Source organism: Lycium barbarum, chromosome 5 (assembly GCF_019175385.1).
Source record: "Lycium barbarum isolate Lr01 chromosome 5, ASM1917538v2, whole genome shotgun sequence".
Lineage (NCBI taxonomy): Eukaryota > Viridiplantae > Streptophyta > Magnoliopsida > Solanales > Solanaceae > Lycium > Lycium barbarum.
The window spans coordinates 136,879,748-136,901,365 of NC_083341.1; the positions used below are offsets into that span (position 1 = coordinate 136,879,748).

Sequence of the window (21,618 nt, forward strand, 5' to 3'; positions counted from 1 at the left end):
TATTTAAGGCTTTGGACTGTTGAACGGTTCTGCCTTGTCTATTCACTGAATAATCTTTTGGTCAAACATATTAATGTGTCATCCCCATATTGAATTATTGTGGAGTAATTTATTTTTTCTCTTGAGTTGGTGAGAAGTCTATAATTTGTGGAGATTTATTACTCTTTTCTATTTTAGCTTATGTAACAATTATTTTCCTTATTAAATATCGATCTAAAAAGATATTACATTATAGTTATATATAAAAATAATTGTATAGTCACCTGAATATTATGACGTGTTTTAAGGTTTTTAAAAAATTATAATGTGATATATTAGAATTATAAGTTTCTAATTTTTTTAAAAAAAATATTGTGTCGAGTCAAACTATGTGAAGTGTATTAAAACGACAAAGTATAGTAGACTTGTATTCACATAAATAATAAATTAAACTGCAAATGCAGAAAAAAGAAAACTTAGGGCGGTGATTGATGTAAGTAATTAATTGAATTCGCCATTCGTGTTAGCTTGGTGTAACCTTGACAAACTAAAATACTCCTACTATTTGTTGTGACTCCTTTCACGTACCAGATTAAATATGTGAGTAGCTATTTTTAACTGAAGAACACTTCCCTTATATAATTAAAAATATGGAGAATCATCAATCATGTGACATATGATGCTTAGCCAGAAAAGAGGTATTAAGAATTATTCTTATATTAGTATTTCCCTACCTATTTCAGAAAGGAACCAAATCGAATCTTGTGCATTGGGGAGGCTTTGACCTATTAAAAATAAAAAAGACTCTCTCCTCGTGCATGAGAGTAGCTATATATTCCATATTTATAACAAGGTCGAGAATTATTTTAGTGAACATCAAGATTATATTCGCAAACAAAAAAAAAGTCAACTTTTTGGAGCATCTAAGATCCTCCACTTTTTTGTGTGAAATATTCAAACTTCATATTATGTGATAGATACTCAAACATTTAACTCTAAATTTTTGGCCAGTTGAAAATAGTTCGTAACCATTATATACTCCTTAGGAAAGATGTTGAGTTTCATTATGGATTAGTGAATTTGATACAAGCTTAAATGTTTGTCAAACTTACTGTTGTTATTGTTGCTTAGCTTCACATTTGAAGTTGATTTGTCAAGGCCTAACTTCATACACAAAGCTCTGAAGTTTAAAAAAACAAAGTTCAAATATAGAGTGACTGGCTCATTTTGACTTCTACAAAAGCCTAATTCAGAATTCAAGTCTGGAGTTAGGCTACAGTGGAACCTAATTTCCACTGTATATGTCTCTTCGAAATTTCAGGCCTATAATTTTCAACTTCAGTCTCGCGAGTGTTAATTTGATTTTGAAGTGCATGATTTCGACAAGTTTTAATTTTTCAGTTATTCTTTAATTAGAGGGCCTAAAAATGGTTATTTACGCACTTCCCCCACCTTAAATTTTCAGAAGTACTTGGAAGAAATTCATCGGGTGAAATGATATTTTCCTGATAAAAACCCATCGATAAATGGTGTAATAATTTTTCAAAATTAATATACAATTCTTGACGGAAAGCCATCGAGCAGACTTTTACGAATGCGGTCATCGATAAAAGGATATACTATCAGTAACTTTTTAAATTGGAGTATGAAAAATTTATTGATGGCTTGGTTAATTTCAATGCAAGAGTATGTGTGCTAAACAAAGGTGATACATTCCAATGGCTCTTCAATTTATCCAGAAAGAGTACAATTAAAGTCAAAATGCAAGGACTATATTTTGTTTGAGCAAATAAGTCTGAAAATTGAGCCCTTGAACTAGTTTTTTCGTCGGCTTTTAACAATTGAATTCGTCTTACTACTTATTTATTTGCGTACCAGTAAACGAGACTGTTTAACAATTAAGTTTATTAATGTCCATGCTACTATCCTGCCACCTTTGTCTATCATATTTTTTAAAGGAACCACCCTTCTGCCGCAAATAAATAAAAATGTAGTAAATTATAGTATGTACATAAGATCTACCGCATACATATTATTTTTGATTCGGAAAGAGTGACAATCGGTACTCAATAGTTGAAAACGAATAATTTTAAAATTCTTTTTATTACGAAATATCACTGCCCTTTGAATGCAGAGTTGATTTGAGATCGTGCACAATTATGGTACATCAAAGATTCAAGTATATTTTAAAGTTTAACGAATGAAGAAAAATTGAACTTGGTCACATAAATCATCTAGGCACAATTTGTAGAAAGTATGCTTGTTAAATTACTAATACTGCCATGGTAAAATATGTATTTTACAACTTAAAATTGAGCTCGTAAAATGACTATATAAATATAACTTGGTCTCCTCATGATACTCTTATATGCATCAAATTAGCAACATAACTCTCATTCCTTCGTTCATTTGACCTGTCAAACTCATTTAATACTCGCACGCCTTCTGTCTCATTAGGTGACATTGTTTAACTGATGAAATTTGTGATCTAAACTAAATTGAAAATACTTTATTTTAATTATAAATTATTTGACTAAGGCAAAGTAAAAAATTTAAATTTATTTAAGAATAGTTTCAGAAACCTCCCCCTAGATTTGACTAAAAAAAGTGTGAATTGTGACCGAAGGAGTATTATTTTAAACTTTAAAAACGAATTAGAAGAAAGACTTCATAGTTGTTGTTTGGAGTGATTTATATTTGGGAAAAAAAAATTGGACGTCGGCGTTGTGTTTGGATATAAGAACACAATTATGCTTTATTTTCCAAATTTAAATATTATATACTCCATCAAATACTCCAATGAAAGTAAAATAATGCGACAATTTGATAATCAATTTCTTTTAAAATAATCTTCAAATTACATGAATAAAGAAGAACGAAGAGGTACTTACACAAAACAGGAGATAAAATTGTAAAAGTGAAAAGAGTAAAGGTAAGGAGGGGGTAGGGAAATCACGTGAGAATGTTGGGAAAGAGTAGCAAATCCCCAATGCATGAACGGTCTTAAGCCTGACACCTCAGCGCCCCATGTACGTTTACACTTCTTTTCTGTCCTTTGTCCTCCAACACAAACCCCCACGCCCTTTCCACTAGTATATAGGTCGAATAGTATTGACATATATTTTAAATATTTTTCATTGTATTGGAAATTTATGGATCTATAATTATACTTGAGTATTCTTTTTGTAAGGGAGAGAATATAACACTTTATTTGAAATTTACGAAGACTTAAAAAAAATGTTTGGAGCATTTTTCCAAATTTGCAATCTAACATAAAGTTGGATTTATAAATTCTATAACAAAACACTGATTCTGAAGTAAAGTGAAAAACTAATCAATAGAAACAAAGAAAAAAAGAATAATTGTCATAGCCAAAGGATTCCTTAAAGGTGCTTTCTAGACTAGTCTTGAGGCGGGACGCATTAAAAGCGCAACAACAATGATAAAATATTCAGTGAAATTTCACAATATGGGGTTTGGGGAGGGTAAAGTGTATACAGACCTTACCCCTATTTCGGAAGATAGGGAGACTGTTTTTCGAAAGACCCTCGGCTCAAGAGAAAAGATGACGAAAAAAGGTCATATAAGCACAAACAGTTCAAAGTAATATGAAAATGAAACTAACGAAAGCGAAAAAGTCATGATAAAGTAGTCTGAGAAAAAGAAGCAGTAGCTACCACAGATAAATAAGATACTCGAACTACAAAAAATAACATATAGTAGCAAGAATCAAAGGACAATAGACTATAGATCAAAACTGCCACTACTTGTACGAAGGGTTACGTGGGACTACCTACTAACCTTCTACCCTAATCTGAATCTTCTGTAACCTCCTATCTAAGGCCATGTCCTCGGTAAGCTGGAACTGCGTCATGTCCTGTCTAAGCACCTTTCTCAAATACTTCTTCGGCCTACCTCTACCTCTTTTGAAACCGTTCATAGCCAACCTCTCACACCTCCGCACTGCGACATCTGTGTCTCTCATCCTCACATGCTCAAACCATCTCAGCCTCGCTTCCCGCATTTGTCCTCTACTGATGCCACTCCCACCTTATCACAGATATCTTCATTCCTAATCTTATCTCGCTTGGTGTACCCACACATCCATCGCAACAGTCTCATTTCCGCAACTTTCATCTTTTAGACGTGAGAGTTTTTTACTGCCCAACACTCTGTCCCGTACAACAAAGTCGGTCTCACAACCACTTTGTGGAACCTGTCTGTTACACCTCGGAAAATTTTCCGTTCATGCACAGTGAATTGACTGACGAAGGACATGATGCATATGATGTTTTGATAAGTAAGAAATAATATTTAATGATTCTAAATGAGATTTCAACGACATTGGAGGTAGGAGACGAAAGTTGTTAAGGAAAGCAAGATATATGTTGTGTGTCAGGTAAGAATTTCGAGTATCGAATTAATGATGGCTTAATAATATTTTGGAGAAGAGTTATAATGTTCCTTATATTGGTAATGAAGTGTTAAGTAGGTGTCAAGAAGGACCCATAAGCCAAATATGGGCATAAGCCATCCAAAAGGGCGAGTTAAGGAAAACATTTTCGGATGATCTGGTTTGGAGGGGACAAAACGCTATTATAAAGTTGGAATTTGGGAAAAACACCACAGGATGAAAGTTGTAGATATTTGAAAGAGCTTTCTAACCATAGGTCGTGGGCCCTCACAGCATATCGGGATCAAAAGTTATGACCATTATACGACAGACTGTCTGAGCAGAGAAGTTCTACGGACCATTTGACGGTCCGTAGAAATTTTTGACGAACCGTAAAACATTTTTACGGTCCGTAAAATGGACCCAGACCAGCGTAAAACGGTCACAGAAACCCATTTTTTGCTGGGCAATTTTACGGTCCATTTTGACGGTCCGTCAAACAGTTTGACGGTCCGTAAAAATGGGCGTAGAATTGTCCGAAGGATCAGATTTCAAGCCATTAAAAAGAGGACCCAAGTTCATAAATTCATTTCATTTTCCACACTTCTCTCTAAGAACCCTCTAGAACCCACTCCAATATTCATCCACAAGAAAAATCAAAGGTAAATCAAGATCAACAACACAAAATTCATGGAACAAGGTGTATAAAACTTGATTGAAAGTTCATCTCTTTCAAGAAATCCCAAGGAAGGTGAAGAAGGGTTTTGGTGCAAAAGGAGGAATTCTACTCCAAGCTTGTTCCACTATCATTTGAGGTAAATTTCATAACATTCCCATATTATTTAAGGTATTGGAAAGCTAGTATACTTGAATTGTAGAAAAGCATGGGAAGTGGGTCTTGAATGGATGAGATTATATGAAAATCATGAAAATGGATATGTTGAGATTACAAACACGTTATAAATGATATTTAGACCACGAAATAAGAATTAGATATGCGAAAACGCGATGATGAACCATAAACCATAAATGTGAGTTAATTGGAAGAAAATGGTGGATTTTGCTAAATGTACATAAATGACGATTGTGGATTGTGATGTTGTGAGTAGTATTGTGAGTGTTGGGAGTTGAAATATGACATGGGAAAAGTAGTAGAAACAAAGGAAATGCTGCCCAATTTTCCCTAAAAATAGCAGTCCGTTCTTATAATTGCTTAGCTAATGACGGCATGAATTCTCTTGAAGGTATACATGAGTGCATCATAGGGGAAGCAAGCAAGCGATAAGAATAGTAAACGTCAAAGGTATGTGAGGCTAGTCCTTTCTTTCTATGGCATGAATCCGACGGTATGATTCTCCTTTCTCTACATGAATTCTCTATATATATCCCAGAAAGTCAAAAATCTATGATCATGAATAGCTATATGAGACGAGAGATGTTATGAGTCCAATGATGATAAGCTTGAGTCTAAAGAATCTAGAGTTCATGTTATGACGTTCCTATAATGCTAGTATGTCATGTATTGTATACACTCACCTTATGTATTGTCCCTTCAAGGTGAGGTAGAACACTATTAAGTTACAAATGTCTGTTATGGCATACACTCACCTTATACACTACTTCCTTCATGGTGAGGCAGAATACTTGTAGATGTCCATAATAAAGTCGGGGGATCACGACCCTACGTCACCCCGACAAAGTATAGTTGTCCTTGAGTTCTTACGCATGTATTATGATGAGTATATAAGGATGAGCATATTATGATGATGATATTACACCGCTCCTATATGGACGGGCAGACATACACACCACTATAGTGGGCAGCTTATACCCCGGACGCGAGAGGCCTGGACGCAGGCTATGATTATCACACCGATCCGATATGGACGGGCAGCTTATACATTATCACACCGTACCTATATGGACGGGCAGCTTATACATTATTGCATACATGAGATGATGATGATTATGAGTAAGTCAGTATGTGCTATTTCTTCTATAAGTTACAGTCATATACAGTTGCGTCCTTATTGATGCTTCATTCATCTCATTGACGTATTTTCATTGTTATTCCTCTCATACTCAGTACAATGTTCGTACTGACGTCCGTTTTCTTTGGACGCTGTGTTCATGCCCACAGGTAGACAGGGAGGTGAGCCTGATTCAGACTCATGGGAGCTGGCAGTTGATTTGAGAGCACTCCATTGTTCGGAGGTGCTTATGATTATCTTTTTGTATATATGTATTTTGGGCATGATGGGGTCTTGTCCCGTCCTTATGTTTAGCACTCCAGTAGAGGCTCGTAGATACGCAGTGTGGGTTAGATGGTCTCACGAGATGTTATTTAGTATAAATGTTATTTTGATGGCCAAGAGGTATATATATAAGTATTTATGTTTTATATGGAATATGATTTTCCTACGATTTGAGTATAAAAGTGATAAAAGAGCATTAAATGAGTATGATGAGACATAGAGCGATTGGTGCTCGGTAGTTAGCCCCGGGTACCCGTCGCGGCCCCTAGCTGGGTCGTGACAAAAGTGGTATCAGAGCAGTTCAGTCCTAGGAAGTGTCTACGAGCCGTGTCTAGTAGAGTTTTGTTTATGGTGTGTTGCGCGCCACATCTATAAACAAGAGGCTACAAGGCATTTAGGATGGTTACTCTTCTTTCATCTCTAAGATCGTGCGATAGAGCTAAGCCGTAGGAAATGAGATTCCTTATACTAACCCCTGATTGCAGCAGAAGAATGGTAATGATAGAAGAAAGTGATTGATAACAATGAAAGCCACGGAGGTAAGCCCCTTCGTTAAGGTTACGTTATCGAATTATGTAATGTTATGATGATGAATTGATTGTTATGAAAGTAAGAAAATGTTTATATGATAGAGGAGTTGATTAAATGTGTCTTTTGATGATAAGTTCAGTTATAAGTTGAGAACACAACAAATTGAATGAATCAGAATAAAGGTAAATGTGTCGAATAAAATAAGAATATTGAGATATGATGGAAATATAAAGATGAAGGATGAAAAAGGGAAATTAAATGGGAAGAGGTAACAGGGCAGATCGCTACAGGATTAGGTACATCTCGAAGTGTGAGATATGAGGTACGTTACGACATCTTTGTGCTTTTGCTTGAAAATGGGAGCCCTGCGTGGTTGAGATATGTCGTATATACATATATATATATATATTGGCCCTGTGAGACATTGTTGGTGTTTGCTGCGTGCAGGTTTTGAGATAGTAAGAAATATAGAGGAAACTCTGCCGAAATTTTCCTAGAATCCAAAGGAGATAAGAATTAAGCTTGTAATATGTCCTAACAAGAAAAGATGATGTGCAAAAGAGTAATGGCAGAATGAGATTAAGCTAGAAGTATCGTTAATGACTACAAGAATTGAGCTAGATACTATTGGATTGATAGTAATGGCAGTTATAAGAGCGACATTGATACGGCAAAGAGAAATGCTAGAGTGAACAAAGGAGATTAGTAGCACTAAAACATGACATGGATGAGAAAGTGTAACTCTAATAGAGTGTGATATTGGAGTAGCGATTGGATATATAAGCACGAGTAAAATATGATAAGTTTATTAGCAAAATAAAGTAGCAGCATCACGGAGATAGAGATACGAATATGAGGGGTTATAATGAATGTGAATACATTGGTGAGATAACTTATGTGGTAAGTAAAGTATAGGGAGGAAATGACTAAAGACGTGACATGTTCTATATGAATAAAGAGTGAATGCAAGTGTGAAACCAACAAGCGAGCCTTGGAGCAGTAGATGAGAAAGCTTATGAGACCTTGTTAAAGGAAAGTCCAGCATAGAGGTTCTTTAATGACAAGAGATGATAGAAAGCAATGACAAAAAGGGAAGCCAACTTGAAAAAGAAATTAGAGAAAAGTGATATGGAAAAGTCATAGTAGTTTGTGATTGGTATAATCAAGAGTAAAAGAGCATGGGACATAAGGGATATATGAATTAAATATTTGAAGGTGAGATAACTGATTTGAGAATGGTACAAGTAAAATCCTAAAAGGGGGGAAGCGAGTAAAGGTAATATAAGTGTAGAGATTGAAGTAATGGACTCTAAGATGTGACAGATATACACTCTAAAACAAGAGTTGTGCAGAAATAAGTCTAATGATGGGTAAATGAGTACGATTACGAATACAAATACGGATGTGGATACTTGTATATGTATAGAAATGTATGTACACGAATCACGCAAGAACGATTATGCGACTTGCAAGGAATAAGAGGTAAGCAAGAATAGTGTGGTTATGACACTCCGAGTCAGTTAAAAAAAAAGTGGCGAAAATTCGTAGAATCCCGAATAGTTTAACATTCGAGGACGAATGTTCCCAAGGGGGGAAGAATGTTACACCTCGGAAAATTTTCCGTTCATGCACAGTGAATTGACTGACGAAGGACATGATGCATATGATGTTTTGATAAGTAAGAAATAATATTTAATGATTCTAAATGAGATTTCAACGACATTGGAGGTAGGAGACGAAAGTTGTTAAGGAAAGCAAGATATATGTTGTGTGTCAGGTAAGAATTTCGAGTATCGAATTAATGATGGCTTAATAATATTTTGGAGAAGAGTTATAATGTTCCTTATATTGGTAATGAAGTGTTAAGTAGGTGTCAAGAAGGACCCATAAGCCAAATATGGGCATAAGCCATCCAAAAGGGCGAGTTAAGGAAAACATTTTCGGATGATCTGGTTTGGAGGGGACAAAACGCTATTATAAAGTTGGAATTTGGGAAAAACACCACAGGATGAAAGTTGTAGATATTTGAAAGAGCTTTCTAACCATAGGTCGTGGGCCCTCACAGCATATCGGGATCAAAAGTTATGACCATTATACGACAGACTGTCTGAGCAGAGAAGTTCTACGGACCATTTGACGGTCCGTAGAAATTTTTGACGAACCGTAAAACATTTTTACGGTCCGTAAAATGGACCCAGACCAGCGTAAAACGGTCACAGAAACCCATTTTTTGCTGGGCAATTTTACGGTCCATTTTGACGGTCCGTCAAACAGTTTGACGGTCCGTAAAAATGGGCGTAGAATTGTCCGAAGGATCAGATTTCAAGCCATTAAAAAGAGGACCCAAGTTCATAAATTCATTTCATTTTCCACACTTCTCTCTAAGAACCCTCTAGAACCCACTCCAATATTCATCCACAAGAAAAATCAAAGGTAAATCAAGATCAACAACACAAAATTCATGGAACAAGGTGTATAAAACTTGATTGAAAGTTCATCTCTTTCAAGAAATCCCAAGGAAGGTGAAGAAGGGTTTTGGTGCAAAAGGAGGAATTCTACTCCAAGCTTGTTCCACTATCATTTGAGGTAAATTTCATAACATTCCCATATTATTTAAGGTATTGGAAAGCTAGTATACTTGAATTGTAGAAAAGCATGGGAAGTGGGTCTTGAATGGATGAGATTATATGAAAATCATGAAAATGGATATGTTGAGATTACAAACACGTTATAAATGATATTTAGACCACGAAATAAGAATTAGATATGCGAAAACGCGATGATGAACCATAAACCATAAATGTGAGTTAATTGGAAGAAAATGGTGGATTTTGCTAAATGTACATAAATGACGATTGTGGATTGTGATGTTGTGAGTAGTATTGTGAGTGTTGGGAGTTGAAATATGACATGGGAAAAGTAGTAGAAACAAAGGAAATGCTGCCCAATTTTCCCTAAAAATAGCAGTCCGTTCTTATAATTGCTTAGCTAATGACGGCATGAATTCTCTTGAAGGTATACATGAGTGCATCATAGGGGAAGCAAGCAAGCGATAAGAATAGTAAACGTCAAAGGTATGTGAGGCTAGTCCTTTCTTTCTATGGCATGAATCCGACGGTATGATTCTCCTTTCTCTACATGAATTCTCTATATATATCCCAGAAAGTCAAAAATCTATGATCATGAATAGCTATATGAGACGAGAGATGTTATGAGTCCAATGATGATAAGCTTGAGTCTAAAGAATCTAGAGTTCATGTTATGACGTTCCTATAATGCTAGTATGTCATGTATTGTATACACTCACCTTATGTATTGTCCCTTCAAGGTGAGGTAGAACACTATTAAGTTACAAATGTCTGTTATGGCATACACTCACCTTATACACTACTTCCTTCATGGTGAGGCAGAATACTTGTAGATGTCCATAATAAAGTCGGGGGATCACGACCCTACGTCACCCCGACAAAGTATAGTTGTCCTTGAGTTCTTACGCATGTATTATGATGAGTATATAAGGATGAGCATATTATGATGATGATATTACACCGCTCCTATATGGACGGGCAGACATACACACCACTATAGTGGGCAGCTTATACCCCGGACGCGAGAGGCCTGGACGCAGGCTATGATTATCACACCGATCCGATATGGACGGGCAGCTTATACATTATCACACCGTACCTATATGGACGGGCAGCTTATACATTATTGCATACATGAGATGATGATGATTATGAGTAAGTCAGTATGTGCTATTTCTTCTATAAGTTACAGTCATATACAGTTGCGTCCTTATTGATGCTTCATTCATCTCATTGACGTATTTTCATTGTTATTCCTCTCATACTCAGTACAATGTTCGTACTGACGTCCGTTTTCTTTGGACGCTGTGTTCATGCCCACAGGTAGACAGGGAGGTGAGCCTGATTCAGACTCATGGGAGCTGGCAGTTGATTTGAGAGCACTCCATTGTTCGGAGGTGCTTATGATTATCTTTTTGTATATATGTATTTTGGGTATGACGGGGTCTTGTCCCGTCCTTATGTTTAGCACTCCAGTAGAGGCTCGTAGATACGCAGTGTGGGTTAGATGGTCTCACGAGATGTTATTTAGTATAAATGTTATTTTGATGGCCAAGAGGTATATATATAAGTATTTATGTTTTATATGGAATATGATTTTCCTACGATTTGAGTATAAAAGTGATAAAAGAGCATTAAATGAGTATGATGAGACATAGAGCGATTGGTGCTCGGTAGTTAGCCCCGGGTACCCGTCGCGGCCCCTAGCTGGGTCGTGACAAAAGTGGTATCAGAGCAGTTCAGTCCTAGGAAGTGTCTACGAGCCGTGTCTAGTAGAGTTTTGTTTATGGTGTGTTGCGCGCCACATCTATAAACAAGAGGCTACAAGGCATTTAGGATGGTTACTCTTCTTTCATCTCTAAGATCGTGCGATAGAGCTAAGCCGTAGGAAATGAGATTCCTTATACTAACCCCTGATTGCAGCAGAAGAATGGTAATGATAGAAGAAAGTGATTGATAACAATGAAAGCCACGGAGGTAAGCCCCTTCGTTAAGGTTACGTTATCGAATTATGTAATGTTATGATGATGAATTGATTGTTATGAAAGTAAGAAAATGTTTATATGATAGAGGAGTTGATTAAATGTGTCTTTTGATGATAAGTTCAGTTATAAGTTGAGAACACAACAAATTGAATGAATCAGAATAAAGGTAAATGTGTCGAATAAAATAAGAATATTGAGATATGATGGAAATATAAAGATGAAGGATGAAAAAGGGAAATTAAATGGGAAGAGGTAACAGGGCAGATCGCTACAGGATTAGGTACATCTCGAAGTGTGAGATATGAGGTACGTTACGACATCTTTGTGCTTTTGCTTGAAAATGGGAGCCCTGCGTGGTTGAGATATGTCGTATATACATATATATATATATATATTGGCCCTGTGAGACATTGTTGGTGTTTGCTGCGTGCAGGTTTTGAGATAGTAAGAAATATAGAGGAAACTCTGCCGAAATTTTCCTAGAATCCAAAGGAGATAAGAATTAAGCTTGTAATATGTCCTAACAAGAAAAGATGATGTGCAAAAGAGTAATGGCAGAATGAGATTAAGCTAGAAGTATCGTTAATGACTACAAGAATTGAGCTAGATACTATTGGATTGATAGTAATGGCAGTTATAAGAGCGACATTGATACGGCAAAGAGAAATGCTAGAGTGAACAAAGGAGATTAGTAGCACTAAAACATGACATGGATGAGAAAGTGTAACTCTAATAGAGTGTGATATTGGAGTAGCGATTGGATATATAAGCACGAGTAAAATATGATAAGTTTATTAGCAAAATAAAGTAGCAGCATCACGGAGATAGAGATACGAATATGAGGGGTTATAATGAATGTGAATACATTGGTGAGATAACTTATGTGGTAAGTAAAGTATAGGGAGGAAATGACTAAAGACGTGACATGTTCTATATGAATAAAGAGTGAATGCAAGTGTGAAACCAACAAGCGAGCCTTGGAGCAGTAGATGAGAAAGCTTATGAGACCTTGTTAAAGGAAAGTCCAGCATAGAGGTTCTTTAATGACAAGAGATGATAGAAAGCAATGACAAAAAGGGAAGCCAACTTGAAAAAGAAATTAGAGAAAAGTGATATGGAAAAGTCATAGTAGTTTGTGATTGGTATAATCAAGAGTAAAAGAGCATGGGACATAAGGGATATATGAATTAAATATTTGAAGGTGAGATAACTGATTTGAGAATGGTACAAGTAAAATCCTAAAAGGGGGGAAGCGAGTAAAGGTAATATAAGTGTAGAGATTGAAGTAATGGACTCTAAGATGTGACAGATATACACTCTAAAACAAGAGTTGTGCAGAAATAAGTCTAATGATGGGTAAATGAGTACGATTACGAATACAAATACGGATGTGGATACTTGTATATGTATAGAAATGTATGTACACGAATCACGCAAGAACGATTATGCGACTTGCAAGGAATAAGAGGTAAGCAAGAATAGTGTGGTTATGACACTCCGAGTCAGTTAAAAAAAAAGTGGCGAAAATTCGTAGAATCCCGAATAGTTTAACATTCGAGGACGAATGTTCCCAAGGGGGGAAGAATGTTACACCTCGGAAAATTTTCCGTTCATGCACAGTGAATTGACTGACGAAGGACATGATGCATATGATGTTTTGATAAGTAAGAAATAATATTTAATGATTCTAAATGAGATTTCAACGACATTGGAGGTAGGAGACGAAAGTTGTTAAGGAAAGCAAGATATATGTTGTGTGTCAGGTAAGAATTTCGAGTATCGAATTAATGATGGCTTAATAATATTTTGGAGAAGAGTTATAATGTTCCTTATATTGGTAATGAAGTGTTAAGTAGGTGTCAAGAAGGACCCATAAGCCAAATATGGGCATAAGCCATCCAAAAGGGCGAGTTAAGGAAAACATTTTCGGATGATCTGGTTTGGAGGGGACAAAACGCTATTATAAAGTTGGAATTTGGGAAAAACACCACAGGATGAAAGTTGTAGATATTTGAAAGAGCTTTCTAACCATAGGTCGTGGGCCCTCACAGCATATCGGGATCAAAAGTTATGACCATTATACGACAGACTGTCTGAGCAGAGAAGTTCTACGGACCATTTGACGGTCCGTAGAAATTTTTGACGAACCGTAAAACATTTTTACGGTCCGTAAAATGGACCCAGACCAGCGTAAAACGGTCACAGAAACCCATTTTTTGCTGGGCAATTTTACGGTCCATTTTGACGGTCCGTCAAACAGTTTGACGGTCCGTAAAAATGGGCGTAGAATTGTCCGAAGGATCAGATTTCAAGCCATTAAAAAGAGGACCCAAGTTCATAAATTCATTTCATTTTCCACACTTCTCTCTAAGAACCCTCTAGAACCCACTCCAATATTCATCCACAAGAAAAATCAAAGGTAAATCAAGATCAACAACACAAAATTCATGGAACAAGGTGTATAAAACTTGATTGAAAGTTCATCTCTTTCAAGAAATCCCAAGGAAGGTGAAGAAGGGTTTTGGTGCAAAAGGAGGAATTCTACTCCAAGCTTGTTCCACTATCATTTGAGGTAAATTTCATAACATTCCCATATTATTTAAGGTATTGGAAAGCTAGTATACTTGAATTGTAGAAAAGCATGGGAAGTGGGTCTTGAATGGATGAGATTATATGAAAATCATGAAAATGGATATGTTGAGATTACAAACACGTTATAAATGATATTTAGACCACGAAATAAGAATTAGATATGCGAAAACGCGATGATGAACCATAAACCATAAATGTGAGTTAATTGGAAGAAAATGGTGGATTTTGCTAAATGTACATAAATGACGATTGTGGATTGTGATGTTGTGAGTAGTATTGTGAGTGTTGGGAGTTGAAATATGACATGGGAAAAGTAGTAGAAACAAAGGAAATGCTGCCCAATTTTCCCTAAAAATAGCAGTCCGTTCTTATAATTGCTTAGCTAATGACGGCATGAATTCTCTTGAAGGTATACATGAGTGCATCATAGGGGAAGCAAGCAAGCGATAAGAATAGTAAACGTCAAAGGTATGTGAGGCTAGTCCTTTCTTTCTATGGCATGAATCCGACGGTATGATTCTCCTTTCTCTACATGAATTCTCTATATATATCCCAGAAAGTCAAAAATCTATGATCATGAATAGCTATATGAGACGAGAGATGTTATGAGTCCAATGATGATAAGCTTGAGTCTAAAGAATCTAGAGTTCATGTTATGACGTTCCTATAATGCTAGTATGTCATGTATTGTATACACTCACCTTATGTATTGTCCCTTCAAGGTGAGGTAGAACACTATTAAGTTACAAATGTCTGTTATGGCATACACTCACCTTATACACTACTTCCTTCATGGTGAGGCAGAATACTTGTAGATGTCCATAATAAAGTCGGGGGATCACGACCCTACGTCACCCCGACAAAGTATAGTTGTCCTTGAGTTCTTACGCATGTATTATGATGAGTATATAAGGATGAGCATATTATGATGATGATATTACACCGCTCCTATATGGACGGGCAGACATACACACCACTATAGTGGGCAGCTTATACCCCGGACGCGGGAGGCCTGGACGCAGGCTATGATTATCACACCGATCCGATATGGACGGGCAGCTTATACATTATCACACCGTACCTATATGGACGGGCAGCTTATACATTATTGCATACATGAGATGATGATGATTATGAGTAAGTCAGTATGTGCTATTTCTTCTATAAGTTACAGTCATATACAGTTGCGTCCTTATTGATGCTTCATTCATCTCATTGACGTATTTTCATTGTTATTCCTCTCATACTCAGTACAATGTTCGTACTGACGTCCGTTTTCTTTGGACGCTGTGTTCATGCCCACAGGTAGACAGGGAGGTGAGCCTGATTCAGACTCATGGGAGCTGGCAGTTGATTTGAGAGCACTCCATTGTTCGGAGGTGCTTATGATTATCTTTTTGTATATATGTATTTTGGGCATGACGGGGTCTTGTCCCGTCCTTATGTTTAGCACTCCAGTAGAGGCTCGTAGATACGCAGTGTGGGTTAGATGGTCTCACGAGATGTTATTTAGTATAAATGTTATTTTGATGGCCAAGAGGTATATATATAAGTATTTATGTTTTATATGGAATATGATTTTCCTACGATTTGAGTATAAAAGTGATAAAAGAGCATTAAATGAGTATGATGAGACATAGAGCGATTGGTGCTCGGTAGTTAGCCCCGGGTACCCGTCGCGGCCCCTAGCTGGGTCGTGACACTGTCTTTAAGCTTTGGTGCATGGCACCTTCTTATCACACAACACTCCTGAAGCGAGCCTCCATTTCATCCACCCTGTACCAATACGATGTGAGACATCATCGTCAATATCCCCATTTCCTTGTATAATAGATCCAAGATATTTGAAACTTCATTTCTTTTGGATGGCTTGGGTCTCAAGCCTCACTTCCATGCCAGCCTCATGTGTCACGTCACTAAAGCGCATCGTTACTTATTGATGAAATTCATGGAATGTAAGTATTATTAGGCGTAACTCCTAACTTTTCAGGCTCGTCTAGGTGTGAGTTTGGCGTTCAATTAAAATGCAAGTCCAAAAAACTTCTCTAAATTAGAATCAAAATTATTTAATAAATAATTTTAAAATGCTTAAATACTAAAAAATTATTTTGTAGTAAATCTCAAACAGAAAAAATTCATAAGTCAAAGATCTTTTTTGATTATTTACCCTAAAAATGAATAATTTTCATGGTCGAACGACTCCTTAGAGGTTCTTTTTGGATGAGTCTTGAGGTGGGATGCATTAAAAACGCATCGAGACCTATTGATGGAAATCAGGGAATGTAAGTATTATTGGGTGTAACTCCTAACTTTTCGAGCTCGTTTAGGTGTGAGTTTAGCGTTCAATTAAAACCTAAGTCCAAAAAACTGCTCTAAATTAGAGTCAAAATTCTTTAATAAATAATTTTAAAATGCTTAAATACTTAAAAATTATTTTGTAGTAAATTCTCAAACTGAAAAAATTCATAAGTCAAAGATATTTTTTGATTATTTACCCTGAATTCATAATCTTTTTTTATCATTTACTAAATAATAATTCTAGAATAAACAATGCAAATGGGATGAGATTGTAAATAAATTTTAAGCATTGAGTTTATTTGAATATGGTGTTTTTGATATATATAGAGTATTTTTATATGAAATTCTTTTAAAAAATAAATATTAAATTTAAATTTATAATTTTAAGAGTACAATTTTATCTTAAGAAATTTAAGGTTAAACCCATCTAAGATAAAACTCTGAAATAGCTAGTATTACCTATTATCGGGGGCTTGAACTCTAAAAATGGAGTTCGTTATGGTAAGATGTGGCGCAAAAAACCTTCATATTAGGCTTCATTGACCTAAATTTAAATTAATTCGGCTAGAAGTGAATTTAAAATTTAAAATTTAAAATTTGTATGAACCCAAAGTTATACGCTGGATCCGCTGTTGAGTTAGTTAAGTAGGTTATGAAAAACAGGATACTTATCTAAAAAAAAAAAATAGAATAAATTAATAAATCTTTAAAAATAAAAAAAGTATAAATAAAGAAGAAAAGATACTCTCAGTCCTAAAGCTAGTAAACAGTGTAAGCTCAAACAAGATACTACTGTATTAAAATTCAGAATCTTAAGTAAAAGTGCAGTGCTCTGCATTGGGTACTTAGAAAGGTTTCAGCATGCTGCCATATCTTCCCTTTGTCTATGTTTCCTGTTTTTTATATCATTTTTGTCTTTAGATATTTGTCTATCACGTGATCCACCTCCCATGACATATTATTAGTAAATAAATACTATGATTTTAAAATTTAATTTTTCTATTCTTATTTATCATTGGTGGAACACTTCGGTAGCTTTTAAAACTTATAAGTGAATTTCATTTATGCATTAGAAGGATAATAATTTTTTATTGAACATATGATATAATATTCTTATTAAACACTTAATTCAAATATTGAAAGAATTTATATCCATTTTCAGGATTATTACGTAGATAATTTAACTATTTAAATATAATACCTCGTATAATTATAGGTTTAGTCCCAATAAATCATAAAAAGCTATACCTTTTATCTATATTTTATTTATTTATTTTCTCTATTAGATATTTGGTTATCACGTGACCCTCACCTCCCACGACAGAATAATTAAAAATAATTATTATACTTTTTGCCAATTTAAAATTATTTTCTCTGATTTAATGTCGTGTATGTATGTATTTAATGTAGCACAAGGACATCATCTTATCATGAATGTACATCCTCGCACGAGTTTCCGTACTGCACATATTTCTATGGCTTTTAGTCTAGAATTTAATTCTCTTTTTATTATCTTCATTTATTAAAGCCGTTGCTTAGTATTCCTCCTTTTTCGTTTAGTATCGATTTTCAACTGACTATTTAAATATATTATACTAGCATTGAAAATTTTAAATCCATAAGTTGAAGAATCATATTTTTAGCAGGATTTTAATTTCTTTACTATAGCTAAGTATATGTGTGTCAAATTCATACTTGAACCGAGAAAATGATTTCACGTGTCTATTTAAATCGAATAGAAAAAAAAAATTGTACGAAATTAGGTGTCCTATTATCATTAGAGATGAACCTAGGACTCGTAAAATGATTGAGAGCACCTGTCTTTCACATAGCATAACAATTATTTTGCTACAAATTTGGTGTGGAGCTCTCTAAGCTATTTTACACACACAAAAAAAAAAAAAAAAAAAAAAAAAACAGAGTGTGTTACAACAAAAATGTTGATTTTTTTTTTTTTTGATGCATGCCGGAGTGAGAATCAAACCCAAGTTAGCGCACTAAATATCAACAAGTGCAACTGCTCAACCAACCTTAGTGAGCTAAAATGCTAATCAAAATATATGCTGCTCCTCCGTCTTAAATTATATCAACCTATTTAACTGAACACAAGATTTAAGAAAGAAGAGAAGATTTTGCAATTTGTGGAGAAAAGCACACATATATTTTATGTAGTTATAAATCATTATATAAAAGTAAATTGTTTTCAAATTGCAACACAGGATTTAAGAAACACATATAAATTGTTTTCAGATTTTGCAATTTGAATAAGAGGTACTCCCTCTGTTTCAATTTATGTGAAAAATTGCAAAATCTTCTCTTCTTTCTTATTCAAATTATATATACAAATATGTTTTTCGAACTTATTGGGGTGGTTCGCCTATGATTATTTATCATATAAAAACTAAAATACTGTAACATTTTTTATGAACAACAAAATGAAATTTCCTCCTTGAATCATTCTAAATCCAAGCACTACAATGTAGGAGTAAAATAATACCACGATTTTTACTCTTTCAACACAAAATACCAAAACTTCTACGAAATTTACAAGAAGGTGAGAAACTAATAATTCTTTTTTGTTTCATATAGAATTATTTCTTTTGGAGAAAAAAAACAAAAAAAAAAATGTAGGTGCATGTTGACTAATGCTAATAAGTGAGGAGTAGATAAGGACAAGTGGGCTACGCAAATACAGATAAGTGGACCGATTAATGGTTGCTTCCGTTTCCCGCCAAAATCGCTTACGTGGAGCCCACCTGTCACTAATTTTCCCGCCTTTATTCTTCGGCGGAAAGCCCAATGTAGAACTTGACACGTGTGGACAAAGGCCCAGCCCAAACTTTTGACGTATGTGTATTTTTACTTTACTTTTTTGGGGAAGGTACACAAGCTATTGCAGTGTACCTTTTTTATGTTTTTTTATCTACTAGTACTCTCTTTGTCTCCTCGTCATCATATGTTACACGTCCCTCGTTAGAAAGGATTTTTTAATTATTTACCCTTCCTTGGTATTACGATCATAACATACCGTTAGGGATCGTTAATACGCGGGCTGAATTATTTCGAGATTTCCTAAGTTTTGGTGTGCGGATTGAATTATTCCGAAATTATAGTTTTGGGATTAATTTATTCCATTTGAGAGATGGGATAAAATAATCTCAAAGTTAATGGAATAAGGTGGGATATTCCACCATTAAGTTTGGACTTCATTTTATACCGTGCACCATTATTTAGTTGGAACAAGTTATCCCAGGATAACTTATTTTGAGATTATTTATCCCGGTATTAGTTATTCTACCCTCCTACAGAAATAAAATAACACTATAATTTCGGAATAACTAATCCCTGAATAAGTTATACCATCATTTTATCCACACCAAACGTAAGATAAATTCATCTCAAATATAATTTTGGAATTATTTATCCTTATCCGTTGTACCAAACGAGCCCTAAATGATTTGTCAGTAGTCTTCAAGTGAGATGGAATAAAAATAATTACTCCTCCGTCTCAATTTAAGTATATTGCTTTCCTTTTTAATATATCCTAAAAATAGTGTCTTTTTTTATATTTTACTCTATCTGAATCAAAAAGAGTGTCCACTTAGCCATTTGCATACTCCTTAAGAAAATACTAACTCCTAGATAAAGATTTGACTAAATTTCCCTAATTAAATATGTATTGAAATTTGATCACATAACATTTAATAAGGGGAAATTTGAAAAAATATGGTTAGTTCTTTTTTGATTTGATAAGTGGACGCTCTTTTTGATCCGGAGGGAGTAGTAAGTTTACAATTAGCACATTCTACATTACAAGTTTAATACCACAAGATTTATATGACGCACGCATCTTTAATATAAGATCACAAGATTCAAAGGTTTTCATTTTTTCTTAAATCCCGTGCTAATTTAAACTAAAATACTTAAATTGAAACGGAGAAAATAATTTTATTTTGAGCTTACAAAACAACAACTATTATGAATTATTTTTAAAAATTACGATAAATAATTTAAGCAGAAAGAGTATTTAGTTTACTTTTCTGGGGAAGGTCCACTAGCTATTGCAGTGTTATTTTTGTTTACTTTTTGGTGACTGTGAAAGATTTTATTTAATTAATTAACACTCCAAGATTTTATTGAACTGTGTTAAGCGTGATGTGATACTGAAGATGTGTGACGTGTAGTGAGGTCTATAACAAATGGACAAGTCAGCATGGTCCGACTGATGCGCTGGATTTTTTGGATCCGACCCTATCAGTCTGTTTCTACGTCTAGTGGCCGTATCATAAATCGAATACATGTATACGCCAAAATCAATAAATCTACATCCTAGTTCGTAGGTGACTACAGTGTTTTAATAGGCGTTTGAGGGGCGAGTCACGGGGCAAGCGTACCAAAAACGTTTCGAGGTGTACAGACGGGGTGTAAGTATCGTGGGGCGTAATCTCTAATCTTTTCAAAAAATTTAAATTTGAGCCAAAATTGCTTAAAAAAACTTTTTCTAAAAGATAAATATCCAAAGGTTAACTCATAGTAAATTCTCAAACCAAAAATCTCAAAAAGTTATCTTTTCTTATTGTTTATCTTAAGTAAATAATCTTTTCTCTTTGTGTTTACGAAGTACCAAATACACTTTAAACATTTATATGCAAAGTGCAAACTACAGAGTAAAGAGTTTTGTTCTCTAATTCTTACTATGCTTCCATTGCATGCATTTTCCTTCCTTATGCTTTATTTTCTTCACGATTTTTTAGCATTCTTCAATTTTATTTTATTTAAGATACTTTTTTGTTTTAGAATTTCTTTTGGTATCTAGTTTAGATAATATTTTAAAGATTCTATTCTGGTTATTTGTATTATAACGAGTATTAATTAGTTATCTAGTTTTAGGTTTTAAAACAATAACTTTATATTATTGTCATTTTTATATTTGAATTATTAGGATAGAATACCATTTTTTATAACTCTAATTATATTTCATCATAGTCATGTTATTA

The 21,618-nt window shown here is 34.7% G+C and overlaps 3 long non-coding RNA genes across 3 annotated transcripts; all 3 read left to right on the top strand.

The window, feature by feature from the left end:
* The first annotated feature begins 4,834 nt into the window (after positions 1-4,834).
* Positions 4,835-6,589, top strand: LOC132642786 (uncharacterized). Its single transcript, XR_009583334.1, has 3 exons — positions 4,835-5,187; positions 5,617-5,675; positions 6,513-6,589. It is a non-coding gene; the product is annotated as an uncharacterized LOC132642786 (long non-coding RNA).
* A 2,802-nt stretch (positions 6,590-9,391) lies between these two features.
* On the top strand, positions 9,392-11,146 carry LOC132642787 (uncharacterized). Its single transcript, XR_009583335.1, has 3 exons — positions 9,392-9,744; positions 10,174-10,232; positions 11,070-11,146. It is a non-coding gene; the product is annotated as an uncharacterized LOC132642787 (long non-coding RNA).
* Positions 11,147-13,950: 2,804 nt separating this feature from the next.
* On the top strand, positions 13,951-15,705 carry LOC132642788 (uncharacterized). The gene is made up of 3 exons (XR_009583336.1): positions 13,951-14,303; positions 14,733-14,791; positions 15,629-15,705. It is a non-coding gene; the product is annotated as an uncharacterized LOC132642788 (long non-coding RNA).
* Positions 15,706-21,618: the final 5,913 nt, after the last annotated feature.